Source organism: Sturnira hondurensis, unplaced genomic scaffold (genome assembly GCF_014824575.4).
Source record: "Sturnira hondurensis isolate 20B ecotype Veracruz unplaced genomic scaffold, ASM1482457v3 Scaffold0013299, whole genome shotgun sequence".
NCBI classification, from domain to species: domain Eukaryota; kingdom Metazoa; phylum Chordata; class Mammalia; order Chiroptera; family Phyllostomidae; genus Sturnira; species Sturnira hondurensis.
This window is the reverse complement of record NW_028085930.1, coordinates 11,782,411-11,795,327: the sequence shown is the minus strand read 5'-3', so window position 1 is coordinate 11,795,327 and position 12,917 is coordinate 11,782,411. Positions and strand designations below refer to the sequence as shown.

Here is a 12,917-nt window from a genome sequence, read left to right as displayed (position 1 = left end):
CTCAGGATGAGTTAGGGTGTGTATGTGTGAGCTGCTTTTAAGATTTTCTCTTTGACTTTTTCTATGGTATGTCTGGATATAGATCTCTTTGTACTTATTTAACTTGAAGTTCATTAAGCTTTCTGGATGTGTTGTTTAATTTTTTTGGTAACTAAAATTTTAAAATGCTTGGCCATTGCCTTCATGTATTTTTTCTCTTCTTCTGAGACTCCTTTACACATATGTTAATATACTGTATGTTTCCTACATGTGTTTGAAGTTGTATTTCTTTCTTTCTCTGTTCTTTGTTCTTTCTATTCTGCAGACTAGGTCATGCTTTTGATTCACCTCAAGTTTGCTGAGTCTTCCACCAGCTCAAATCTACTGTTGAGCTATTCTAGCAATGTTTTATTGCAATGATTGTACTTTTTCAATACCTGGTATCCTATTTGATGAATTTTTACAATTTTCCTCTTTCACGGATATTTTCTATTTGCTGTTCCATTGTCATTATACTGTCTTCTAGTTATTTAAGCAACGGTTTCATTTTGCTTTTATTTTATTTTTTTCTAGAACAAACGCCTTTATTACTCGAGCTCAGATAGGAGGGAGCCTTTCTGGGCCTTGATTTCCTCAGGAAGATCAAGGCCAGCTCCTTGCCCTCCAGCATACAGCCCTCTTTTCAGCCACATCGGCCTGGTCTTGAAATGAAGCAACAAGAAGCTTTCACGCTAGAACTGCTGCTGATTTGGGCATTCTTTTCCCTTTCATCGTATTTTTTTTCCTGAAAATTTTGATTGCTTTGTGTTTAAAATCTCCTCCTTCTCAGGAGTCAGCTTGACCCTGGTCTTGCAGCCCAGGGTCAGGGCAGACAGGGACTCACACCACTGTCTGTATGGTGTGCTGTCAGTGAGCATGATGCGGTTCTTCTCCAGGCTCTTGGTGAGGACAAGTTCATTGTTGGCTGCATCGCAGACAACATCAACGATCCTTGCGTTGTGCGTACAACACTCAGAACCCCAAGAGAAGTTACCCACATCTGCATCAAAGCTTGGTACTTCTTGCTGCTTCCCCGAGTACAAACTGGGTGTATGTGGCAGGGGGCAATCTTAGTGTTAGCGCCTGGGCATCCCAGCTATGGTTTTGGTTCTTCGGGTGGCGTCTCCTCTTGCCCTAGTTGCAGCACTTGTGCCAGTTGTCTTGAAAAGCCCCATGGCTCGGCAGTGCTGGAAAGAGTTCGTGTCGCTTTTACACATATTATAAAAGCTGATTTTCTTGGTCTGTTCCATCTAATGTCTGGACCCCATCAGAGAGTGTTTATTGGAATGGGCAGCTTCTTCCCCTACACTGGCCATGTATGATCTTATTATATGATCGAATTTCTTTGCATGCCTTGCATTTTTTTGTGAAAGCTGAATATTTTAGTTAATATATTTTATGCTTCAGATTCTGATTTCCACCTCTTTGAGTGGCTGTGGATGTTGCCTGGCCTTTTTTTTTCTTTTCACTTAGTTACTTGTTTAGTGATTTTCTGAACCACAGATTGGTTAAAGGTGAGAAATTTCAACATGAATATGACTTATTCAATCCATTTTCTGATTTTAAGAAAACCCAAATTTCTAAATGCATAGAGATATTCACGTATTCCACAAATATTTTTTTTAATATTTTATTTATTTATCTTTAGAGGGGAAGGGAAGGAGAGAGGAAGAGAAATATCAATGTATGGTTGCTTCTCGTGCTTCCCCTGCTGGGAACTGGCCCCTGCCGGGAACTGGCCTGCAACCCAAGAATGTACCCTGACTGGGAATCGAACCGCGATTGCCTGGTTCGCAGGCCCGTGCTCAATCCACTGAGCTACACCAGCCAGGGCTCCACAAATATTTTAAGGGCCCTACTACATGTCTAACTCTGTTAAACTGTGGGAATATGAGAGTAAATAAGAAAGTCACCATTTCAACTTCCATGGAGTCTGCAATCTCCTAGGTATGGCAAAAACAAAGGTGGAAAAAACTCATAGTATTCCATATTTAAGGAGTGGTAGTGCATGGATATAAAAAAGCAATAATTTTTTTCAACTTTGCTATGTTGGCCATTTTAAAGTTATTTGCCCTCAAATACAGCCCAAAGCACCTAGTGAGATTCTGAATTATTCCAGGCAATGACTGGAGTTGCAAAAGGGAGTCATGGTATTTTAGGGTATATTTTATCTTTATCTATTTGTACATTTATCTGAGTCAGTTACTAACATAGTGGATTATTACTACACCCTCATTTCTTATCCTTGGATGGTGAAAAAAGAAAGCAAAAGGGGAAAGCAATCGTTACTGTTTCTTTTGCATCCACAAAACCCCTCACCTTCCTTCATATATTTCCCACTGCCATGCTGACATATATCCATGCAAGGATTCTGATCAACAGATCGGTTTCATTTATTTGTAATCAGAAAAGCTATTTTACTACATAGTCGGAAACTAAAGAAATCTTTGATTATTAGTCTTCAGTTGCAACTAGAAAATAGAAACGTATAAATCTTGACCTCATGAGGATTGGGAACCACTGATAAATGGAAAGCAGTAGCTCTGACCTATGCGTGGTGAAATTTTCAAAACACTAATGAATAAGCTTGATTGAGGCATCAAATGTGGTTTTTGCAGTGCAGTTCATTTCTGCATGGTTGCTTTCAGCACACACAGTACAAATCACTGTACCAAATCACTGCAGTCTATCCAGCAAATGCAGTTCATAGCTATAAATATGATATTGCATATATCACAATCTACAGTGTCAGGGAGCCAAAAAATGACTGAACAGGAATGTCACAAGGTATGGCGTATTTGAGAACATCAAGTTAATTTGATTGTTTTAGTATAGAGGCCATGAGGTATTACACATCAGAAAGAAAGATTTAGATTTTGAAGTGATGAATTATATATTCACCAGAAGAATACAGATAGTTATATTGCTTCCCATTTTGCAAGCAAAATAAGAAAAAGATACTCGTAGAAATGAACCAAAAGGGAGATATCTCTTGCTTTCAGATTTATTTCTCCATTTACATGTGATTTGTCCATTTTCCCCCTAAAGTCTGCAAGAAGAGCTTAGCTTCAGGAGAGGCGGTCTTGCTCAAGAAATGATTCTCTAGCTTCATTGTAGAGGGACACTTCAGCTGGTAGAAAATTACATTTATGCTCCTAAGTAAAATGATTTGACTATGAAGCATAATGAATGGTAATTTTCAAAAGGAATATGATTTTCAAAACAAACTTCACAATACCATATTCAAGAGGTTTCTTTGTACTGCAATTAATGGAAGCAACTTCCCCAGCTGAGCCTGTGGATCCCAAAGGACAATGCTGCTTTACCTCAGGACTCAGGGAAAAGTTGAGATAGGCGGTCTGCGGGTATCAGCCCAGTGCAGGAGGAATAGCAGCCTGAGCCTAAAATTGGATCCAGCTCCAATAGCAGAAGAGCTGCAGGCAGTTTTGAGACAGAGGAGTATGTCTATGTGTGTGTTTTTAGAGGGAGGGAGCACTAAAGAGAAGTTCTGGCTGCCCCTGGAATTGCACGTGCAATCTTCAAAACGGCATCTTCAGTCATGCTTCTAGTAGAAACGACAGCCTGGGAACCTGTATTATAGATTTAGTAATATCAAACAATATGCACTCAGCATCTCACGGTCCCTCTGGGTCAGCAGTCTTAAACGGGGCCTTTGCTCAGTGTCTCATGGCTGCAGTAAAGATGCTGAGTGAACTGTGTGCATTTCAAGGACTTGGGTTCTTCTTCAGAGGCCATGTGACTGCTGGCGGCATTTAGTTGCTTGCATTTGAAGGACTGAGGTCCCCAATTCCTAAAGGCCACTCACCATTCTCTGTCACTTGGCCCTCCTTTAACATGGCAGTTTGCTTCTTCAAGGCCAGCATGGAACATTTCCACCACTTTATTCCGCAGAGGTGCAGATTTGGCCAGGTTTGCCCAGGATAATCTTGCTTTTGATTTTCTCACAATTCAGTGATTGGACTTTAATGCTAAATTCCTTACTTTTTGGTACACAGTCATGTGCTGCTAAGTGATGGGAGATACGTTCTGAGAGATACATTATGCTGTTAGGCAATTTTGTCACTGTGACAACATCATAGAACACACTTTAGATGGTACAGCCTGTCACTCCAAGGCTACAAGCCTGCACAGCATATTACTGTACAAAAGAAGTAGAGATTAAGTCAAGTACAAGGGGAAATGGTGCAGTCCAAAGACTCAGGAAACATGAGATGTCTGAGACTGCTGGCTGTGCAATGCAGCACACTGTTTCACAGAGAATTTTTTTGTGAGTAGAAAGAGTACACTCTAAAATAATGATAAAAACACAGTAGAGCAAGTATATAAACTGGTAACATAGGCATTTATTATCATTACCAAGTATTATGTACTGTACATAATTGTTTGTGCTGTACTTTCATATGACTGGCAGTGCAGTAGGTTTGCTTACACCAGCATCACCACAAACATGTGAGTAATGTGTTGAACTATGCTGTTAAGGTGACTACGAAGTCACTAAGTAACAGAAAAATTTCAGCTCCATCATAATCTTATTGGGACCACCAACATATGTGTGGTCCACTGTTGACAGGAAAGTCATAACGTGGCACATGACTGTGTAATGCCAACTAGTTATGGAGTGACACCTATCATACTCATTAGCCCCATCCACACTCAAGGAGAGGGGATTATACAGGGTGGATATATTCAGGGATCCCCGACAATTCTGCTTACCCACTGGACTCAAAATGGGGCAGCAGGGTAAATCACCAAAGCTGAGGAGAAATAAAGGAGGTCAATACTGAAACCCAGCAGGAAAAGACTCATTGGTGAGCATCAAAACTTGACTTGGACAGGAGACTGAAACGGCCACCCAGGAAGACTGACACTGTGAGCAGAGACTCTTCCACTTGGAAATTCAGGATAAAACAAAGACATTAAGGCCATTAGGAATAGCTGTAATCTATAGAGGAATAGGGTCCGTTTTTGTATTCTGCCTTGAAATGCAAGCAATGCAGGATTGTCACTAGAATATCACAGACACATGAGACTAAAACATGGGTGGGATCGGAGAATCCAATTTTAAGCCTCAGTGAGGGTTAAGGGTGAGATTTTATTTTTATTAAATAAAATGTACCTGAATCAGAGTAGGGAATTTGAAAGTGTCTGCATCCTGCTTGCCAACCAGTTTAAATCCCTTTGACTTTCCAAGGGAAATGTGTTCAAAGAAAAGAGTGAAACTTAGAGTCAAAGTAGATCTTTATTGATATTTGAGAGAATGTTCAACATCATATTGAAAGCTATCTCATAAAAGCTAAAACAGAGAATGAGGATAGAGCTTTTGAGGCCTGAGTAGCAACTTCTAGCTTCCTGACTGCTGCTTCTCCACTCTCACCTCGTAGGGATGAGGTGAGAAAGTCAAGATAAATGGTGGAAGCTGGGCTCATACAGTTGTTACAGCAGCCTTGTCCATTATTATATATCACCTGACCCAGTGAATATCCTGGGTTATGGCCAATCACAGCCTTTCCTGGTGGTAGGGGAACTTAGGAAGTTGGGTGATAGTTCTGTTCCTTCTGGATTAGTGGAAAGAGCCTGAAGATGCTAAAATTAATGATGTTTATTTTTTTCCTGGAAGCTGGCATAAGGAGAACCGTAGACGTGCTTTTGGGTGGCAAAGAATAGATCAGGCCACTTTCAACAGCTCCACTAATTACCAGAACGTTGGTTTCATTGTCCTATCTGCTCTGGTCATCACTGGCTCATCCTGCACTGGAACTTGGATCTGAACTCAATTCCCTTATATCCAGTTTTGATACCCTAGTATTAGGCACTGTGTGTTATGTTAGGCAGTGAACTAAAATCAGAAAATCATAACATTGTGATACATATAAATTATGTTGTCATATTCTGAGTACTGTATTACTTAGTTTAATTACAATGTTGTTTTTGCCTTCATTGGTGCTTTAAATGTCTCTTTAAGTTATTTAAAATACATATAAAATGTTTATTTTTTCAGAGTGTACAATGTAGGTGCTTACTGTAGAATTTTCATGAAATAGTACAGTGTGCAGAGGTAAATAACCACGATAGACATGCATACTTAACACCTTTAACCCCTTTCCACTTTTTATTAAAAACTCAACTTACTGGTTAGCGACTCAATAATGACCGTGTCTTGAATTTGCCAAATTAGCATGTTTTCTGGGGTAGAATACATTTGTCTACAGTTGGTGGCAGAGCTTTGGTTCATGATAAGAATTGGAGTGAGCCACTAGTGACCAATATATATAGAAGGTTGTGCACATCTCCATGTATCTCACTTAGGATAGATTTCAGGAATTAGAATTCTGGGTTAGATTGTAGGAAGCTCTCTAAGCCTCTTGATAATGTGGCTCCGATGGCCGGTTTTGTGTGTCTGCTTAGCTAGGCTATGGTCTCCAATTATTTAGTTAAACTCTAATTCAGGAGTTGGCGTGAAAGTATTTTGTAGATGTGATTAACACCTACAATTAATTAATATTAAGTAAAAAATTATCTTCAATAATCTGGGTGGGCCTGATTCAATTAGTTGGATGGCCTTAATAGCAGAACTGAGCATTTCCTGAAGCATAAGAAATTCCTCCTGGACTTCTGCCAAGATGGAGGCATAGGTGGAAACACTGTGCCTTCTCCCACAACCAAGTTTGAATACAACTAAGGTTTGGAGAACAAAGACACAGCCAACGGACAGAAAATTGAATTATACAGAAGTCCGACTACATCTAACCATTCAACGGGACGGTAAGAGGGGCGGAGCCAGCAGCGAGCATGGTTGGGCAGGAAAGATCCCGGGCCACACAGGTAGCCCGGACCCAGTCAGGGTGTGGGGCAGACAGACCTCGGTCGCACATTTGCGCACAGTGAGACGGACCATGCAGGCCCCAGGGGGCGAGGGCTGACAACGGTGACACACTTGCTTGCAGTGGGACGAAACGCATGGGCCCAGTGACGGTGGCAGCTACGGCACTGGTGGGAGCCACGGTGGCAGGCGGCAGACGGGACACAATTGTTCCTCTTTGACCCCGCCCCCACATACAACGTCACAACACAGCAACTTAGTTGCCCTGCTCTGGTGAACACCTTAGGGCTCTGATCCTGCTACAGAACAGTCACGAACAGCCCAAAAGATGGTGCAAGAAGAACTCAAAGTCCCAGAGCCCATAACTCTCAGCGACCGAGAAATTGCCAGCCTCTCAGAAGCACAATTCAAGACACTGTTTATCAGGATGCTAACAGAACTGGTTGATTATAGTCACAAATTAGAGGAACATATGAAGGCTAAACTAATTGAAATGAAGGGAAATGTCCAGGAAACCAATAGCGATGGAAAGGAAACTGGGACTCAAATCAATGGAATGGACCAGAAGGAAGAATGAAACATCCAACCAGAAAGGAATGAAGAAATGAGAATTCAAACAAATGAGGAGAGGCTTAGGAACCTCCAGGACATCTTTAAACGTTCCAACATCCGGATTATAGGGGTACCAGAAGGGGGAAAGAAACAGCCATGAGTGGAAAACATATTTGAACAAATAATAAAGGAGAACATCCCCAGTCTGGCAAAGGAAATAGACTTCCAGGAAATCCAGGAAGCTCAGAGAGTCCCAAAGAAGTTGGACCCAAGAAGGAACACACCAAGGCACATCATAATTACATTAGCCAAGACCAAAATGAAGGAGAGAATCCTAGAAGCAGCAAGGGATAAGGGGACAGTCACCTACAAAGGAGTACCCATCAGACTGTCAGCGGATTTCTCAAAAGAGACCTTACAGGCAAGAAGGGGCTGGAAAGAAGTATTCCAAGTCATGAAATCCAAAGACCTACAGCCAAGATTGCTTTATCCAGCAAAACTTTCATTTAGAATGGAAGGACAGATAAAGTGCTTCTCAGATAAGGTCAAGTTCAAGGAGTTCATCATCACCAAGCCCTTATTATATGAAATGCTAAAGGGACTTATATAAGAAAAAGAAGATGAAAAATATTAACAGTGAAAGGACAGCAAACTCACAGTTATTAACAACCACACCTAAAACAAAAGCAAACCAAGAGGACAGCTAGATCAGGAGTGGAACCATAGAAATGAAGAACACATGGAGGGTTAGCAACAGGGGAGTGGGAGGAGGAGAAGGGGGGGAGAAGGCACAGAAAATAGCATAGAGGGTAGGTAGAAAATAGATAGGGGGGAGGGCAAGAATAGTGGGAAAATACAGAATCTAAAGAACTTGAGACACGTGGTTATAAACTAAGGGGGGGAGAGTGGTGAGGGAGGGAGTGTGCGGGTGGAGGGGAATGAAGGGGGGGGAATAGAACAACTGTAATGGTATAATCAATGAAATATATTTAAAAAAAGAAAAGAAATTCCTCCTGAGAACTGCAGCTTCAGCTCCTGCTGAGAGATTCTAGTCATCCTTCCAGCTATGATTTCAGATTGGTCTAGCCAGTCCCCCACAATCACTGAAGTCAATTTCTTTCTACCCATATCTATCAAGTATGTGTATACACATCATGCATGTATACAGGGACATGTGTCTTGTGTACATGCACACATGCATGTCATGTGTGCGCGCGTATGCACATTATGCATGTCTATGTTGTTTGTTGACATGCATATGCATATATGTCAGGTAGATGGATAGGCAATACTGGTTCTGTTTCTCTGATAGAACCCTGACTGATTCGGTTGTGGAATTCTTTCCCAGAATGATAATTTCCATAGTTTACAAGAACGTCCTAATCAGCACATCCTAACCAACATGGAATATCATCTGTAGAGATGAGGATCCATTGACCAATATTGACTGGGGACCTGATCATAAACATGGCAGGGAGCAGGGTGTACTAAAAGGGAAGATGAAGAAATCAGGGGACCAAATGAGTTTACTCTCATAGCTCCTAACAATGAAATACTCAAGGCAGAACTGGTTGACAATATGCATTCTTAGAGTTCTCACTCATTCTTTCATTCTGCTTTGCAATTATCCATATGAAAAAACAGAATCCATAAACAGTTTACTCAATTACTCACCTAAGCATTAGGTTTATTAAAAGACTTCAAACTCCTGGTAAATTCTTTGGGTTATTTATCTGTCCCGGAGAGGAACATGGTGTTTCTGAATTCAAACAGCCATTTATCAGACTTTCTTTGGCTTACAGTTAGCCACACTTTATAAAATAATGCTTGATCTCTTCTGTCCAAGGAGAAAGCTGGGAACAAATGAAGAGAACGCATCAGACACGAGTCTGTGTAGCAGGAAACCCATTCACAGGCCTTAGGAAGGTGTGATAGATATTGTATGTACACCCATTACCAAAGGCACATCATTCAACAAAGCATGACCAAGCAACAGCAACTTTAAGTTTAGCATTCAGTCCTCCTTTCCAATCTCGACTGTTGAAATAATCTGACCTCTCCATCAAATCTCAGGCCAGCCCTTGACTTTTCTGGTCCCTCTCCAGGAAAACTAACAACTACAATTCTCCAGTCAATGGAAATCACAATCACACCCCTGGTTTAGTAACTTAAACATCCAGCCTCACCTGTAATTAAAAATATCCCCTCTTCTGGTTGCTCAGGCTTCCTGCAGGCAGGAAGGCCAAGTCGGGAATGGGAATGGAGTTGGCATCTTTTCCACGTTTGATCCGTTCTCCATCATCTGACAAACCTTGCTTGTGACCCTCCCGGAGCTGGTGTGAGAGAAGGACGTGCACTAATGGGAAAAGCCCTCCCTTAACAGGTAGATTTCTATTTACCTAACTTCAGTGCCCTTGAGACTTGTCAGGCATTTAAAGACGAACTTCCTGGAGGCACTTAGCTGGGTTGTTGGAGACATTCACGCCCCTCGTTCTGGCAGAAATTTTCCACCTGCCATCGCATTGTTGAAGGAAGATGTATCCCTGTCATGGCTGGTATCTTATTCCCTTACAGTGCCTCCATCCAGCAATCCCCTCAGCCTTTTCTACTTACCCCCGGAAGGCTGCCCTTTTGAACATAGCTTAAGAAAACCTGTGTGGAGTCCCTTGCACAAAGCCCATACATAATCTAAGGTGGGGGCACATCCATATTTTTCCCTGAAAAACTCCCGCAGCACAGGCAATTCCAACACAATCCCCGCTTCCCATCTGCTCAGCCATCAGCTGAGCTAGCCAATCAGTGTCTCTATCTCCTTAGATTTCTCAGGTCAGAGAGAAATACGAGTCCACTGTGTTCACACATCGTAAGGAAGATATTTCTCTGCTTATGAAGGGAAGTGCCTGCGCTTTCCAAACACCCCCTACAACCCATGAGGGGATGGGACTCAGCACACAAAACCCTCTACTTCCCTCATCTCTACGCTTCTATTCTTTTGTATCTTTGTTGTGGTGAGGAACTTTAGCCACCTCTAAAAAATTTGCATGGCAGTTGCCTTGTGCTTCAGTTCAGGATGCACATCCATTGAATTAGGGCCGTGGCTCTCAAACAGGGGCTCCAGACCAGCATTAGCAGCATCCCTGGGGAACTTACTGAAAGCACCAGTTCCCTGAACCCACCCCAGACCTACTGCATCAGCGATTCTAGGGGTTCATCCCAGGAACCTGTTTCCACAAACCATCCAGGTGATTCGGATGTGTGCTCATGTTTGAGAACCACGGTCGAAAGGTATCTGCCAAAATCCCTCTGTAATGTCTGTCCTCTCCCACGTGTACTTGGCTGAACTTGTCACCCCACTTAATCTGTTTCTCATACTAACTCGTATGTTTACAGATTCAAGAAGTAACTATAAAGATGATAAATCATAATTACCCTTTACCACAATTAGAGCCTGCTGATTATCTGACACTCATCAGACCTCAATCACCATGACTTAAAGGTTTGGCCAGGAAGGGCAGCTGGAGTCATATGTCATTATTCTCCCTCTCTCCTCCCCCCAGCTTCAGCTTGCTCACTACCCTGTGAAATAAATGATTGTTTTATAGAACACTGTATTAATTTTTTTAGCTTTGCTCAGAATTCTTTGTGTTCTATTTGTTATTAAGAGGCATCATCTCTTTATTTTACTTGCTGACTTATATAGTTAGCTTTTAGGTCCTTTTGTTGATATAAATGAGGATTCCTCAATTTTGGTGCTATTGATATTTTTTGGCCAGATGATTCTTTGTTGTAGCAAGGTGTCCTAGATGTCAGTAGCATCCTCTAAATGTTGAAAACCCCAAATTTCTCCACACATTGACAAAGGTTTCTTGGGAGTTAAAATGAACTCTAGTTGAGAAGCACTGGTTTAAGGATACTCACTCAGTCCTCAAATCATTAAACATGTCCTTGATGGATTAAAGACATTTTGGAGACCAAGAGGAAACATTTCATTTGGTCGGGGCTTCTAATTACCATCGAGATAATTTCGAAATACTTTAAATAGTATTATTTTGCAACTTGCTATAAAATGCATCTTTAGATTGCTGAGCAAATATTCTTGAGTTCATCTGATTCATATCATCAATTAAGCCCTTAGAAACTTCCTGGGAACTTACTGTCTAAGAATCCTCATTTATAAATGCACCAAGCTCCAAGGAACACAATTACTATACATTTTCTCAAGGAAGGGAGTGGTGACAGTATCGTAGACTGTTGATTTAAATTGTCTTCTTTTTTTTCTTCTTTCATTAAGTGGTAATTCAACTCTTCATATTTCGTGATTTTCTTTACTCACTTCAGGCAATTATTGCTGGCGATTATGATGTTAATGAGTTATGCAGAGCAGACTGAAAAAATGAAATATATTTTTAGGAAGTTAAGTTGATGGAAGCAACAACTTGAATGCATGCAAAAAGCAGGCATCTTTCCTATTGTGCCCTGATTGATTTTATAAGTCAGGTGTTCGTATGAATAGATAACCTTTACTTAGCGCAGGGCGTATTTTGACAAGAAATTTACTCTGATGAGTCATAAAGGAAGTCTTTTGTGAGATTGCCTGTTCTGCATTGTGTCTGCTATGATTTTTTATATTGCTTGAGTTAATTTAAGGCCTCCAAATCTAAGCAGAAGATGCTGATAGACATGGAAACCAGAACTCTCTTCTTAGCTCTTTTGTAGTTGAATTCTTATGGTCTTGACACATTACAGTATTGTTCACGAGGGTGACATAAAATACAATCAAACACACACAGAGGAATACAGAAAAGCAAACTCAGAAGACAACGTATATCAACAGAATATTTTTTACCCTTTTATTCTTTTTTTTAAATATATTTTATTGATTATACCATTACAGTTGTTCTATTCCCCCCCTTCAATCCCTTCCACCCGCACCCTCCCTCCCCCACCATTCTGCCCCCCTTAGTTTATAACCACGTGTCTCAAGTTCTTTGGATTCTATATTTCCCCCACTATTCTCACCCTCCCCCCTATCTATTTTCTACCTACCATCTATGCTATTTTCTGTGCCTTCTCCCCCCCTTCTCCCCCTCCCACCCCCCTGTTTCTAACCTTCCATGTGTTCTTCATTTCTATGGTTCCACTCCTGATCTAGCTGTCCTCTTGGTTTGCTTTTGTTTTAGGTGTGGTTGTTAATAGCTGTGAGTTTGCTGTCCTTTCACTGTTAATATTTTTCATCTTCTTTTTCTTATATAAGTCCCTTTAGCATTTCATATAATAAGGGCTTGGTAATAATGAACTCCTTGAACTTGACCTTATCTGAGAAGCACTTTATCTGTCCTTCCATTCTAAATGAAAGCTTTGCTGGATAAAGTAATCTTGGCTGTAGGTCTTTGGATTTCATGACTTGGAATACTTCTTTCCAGCCCCTTCTTGCCTGTAAGGTCTCTTTTGAGAAATCCGCTGACAGTCTGATGGGTACTCCTTTGTAGGTGACTGTCCCCTTATC

At 41.2% G+C, this 12,917-nt stretch overlaps 1 pseudogene; it reads right to left on the bottom strand.

Annotated features, from left to right (window-relative positions):
- Nucleotides 1-538: 538 nt before the first annotated feature.
- LOC118997514 (40S ribosomal protein S8-like) overlaps nt 539-12,917 on the bottom strand; it is a 26,107-nt pseudogene continuing 13,728 nt past the window's right edge.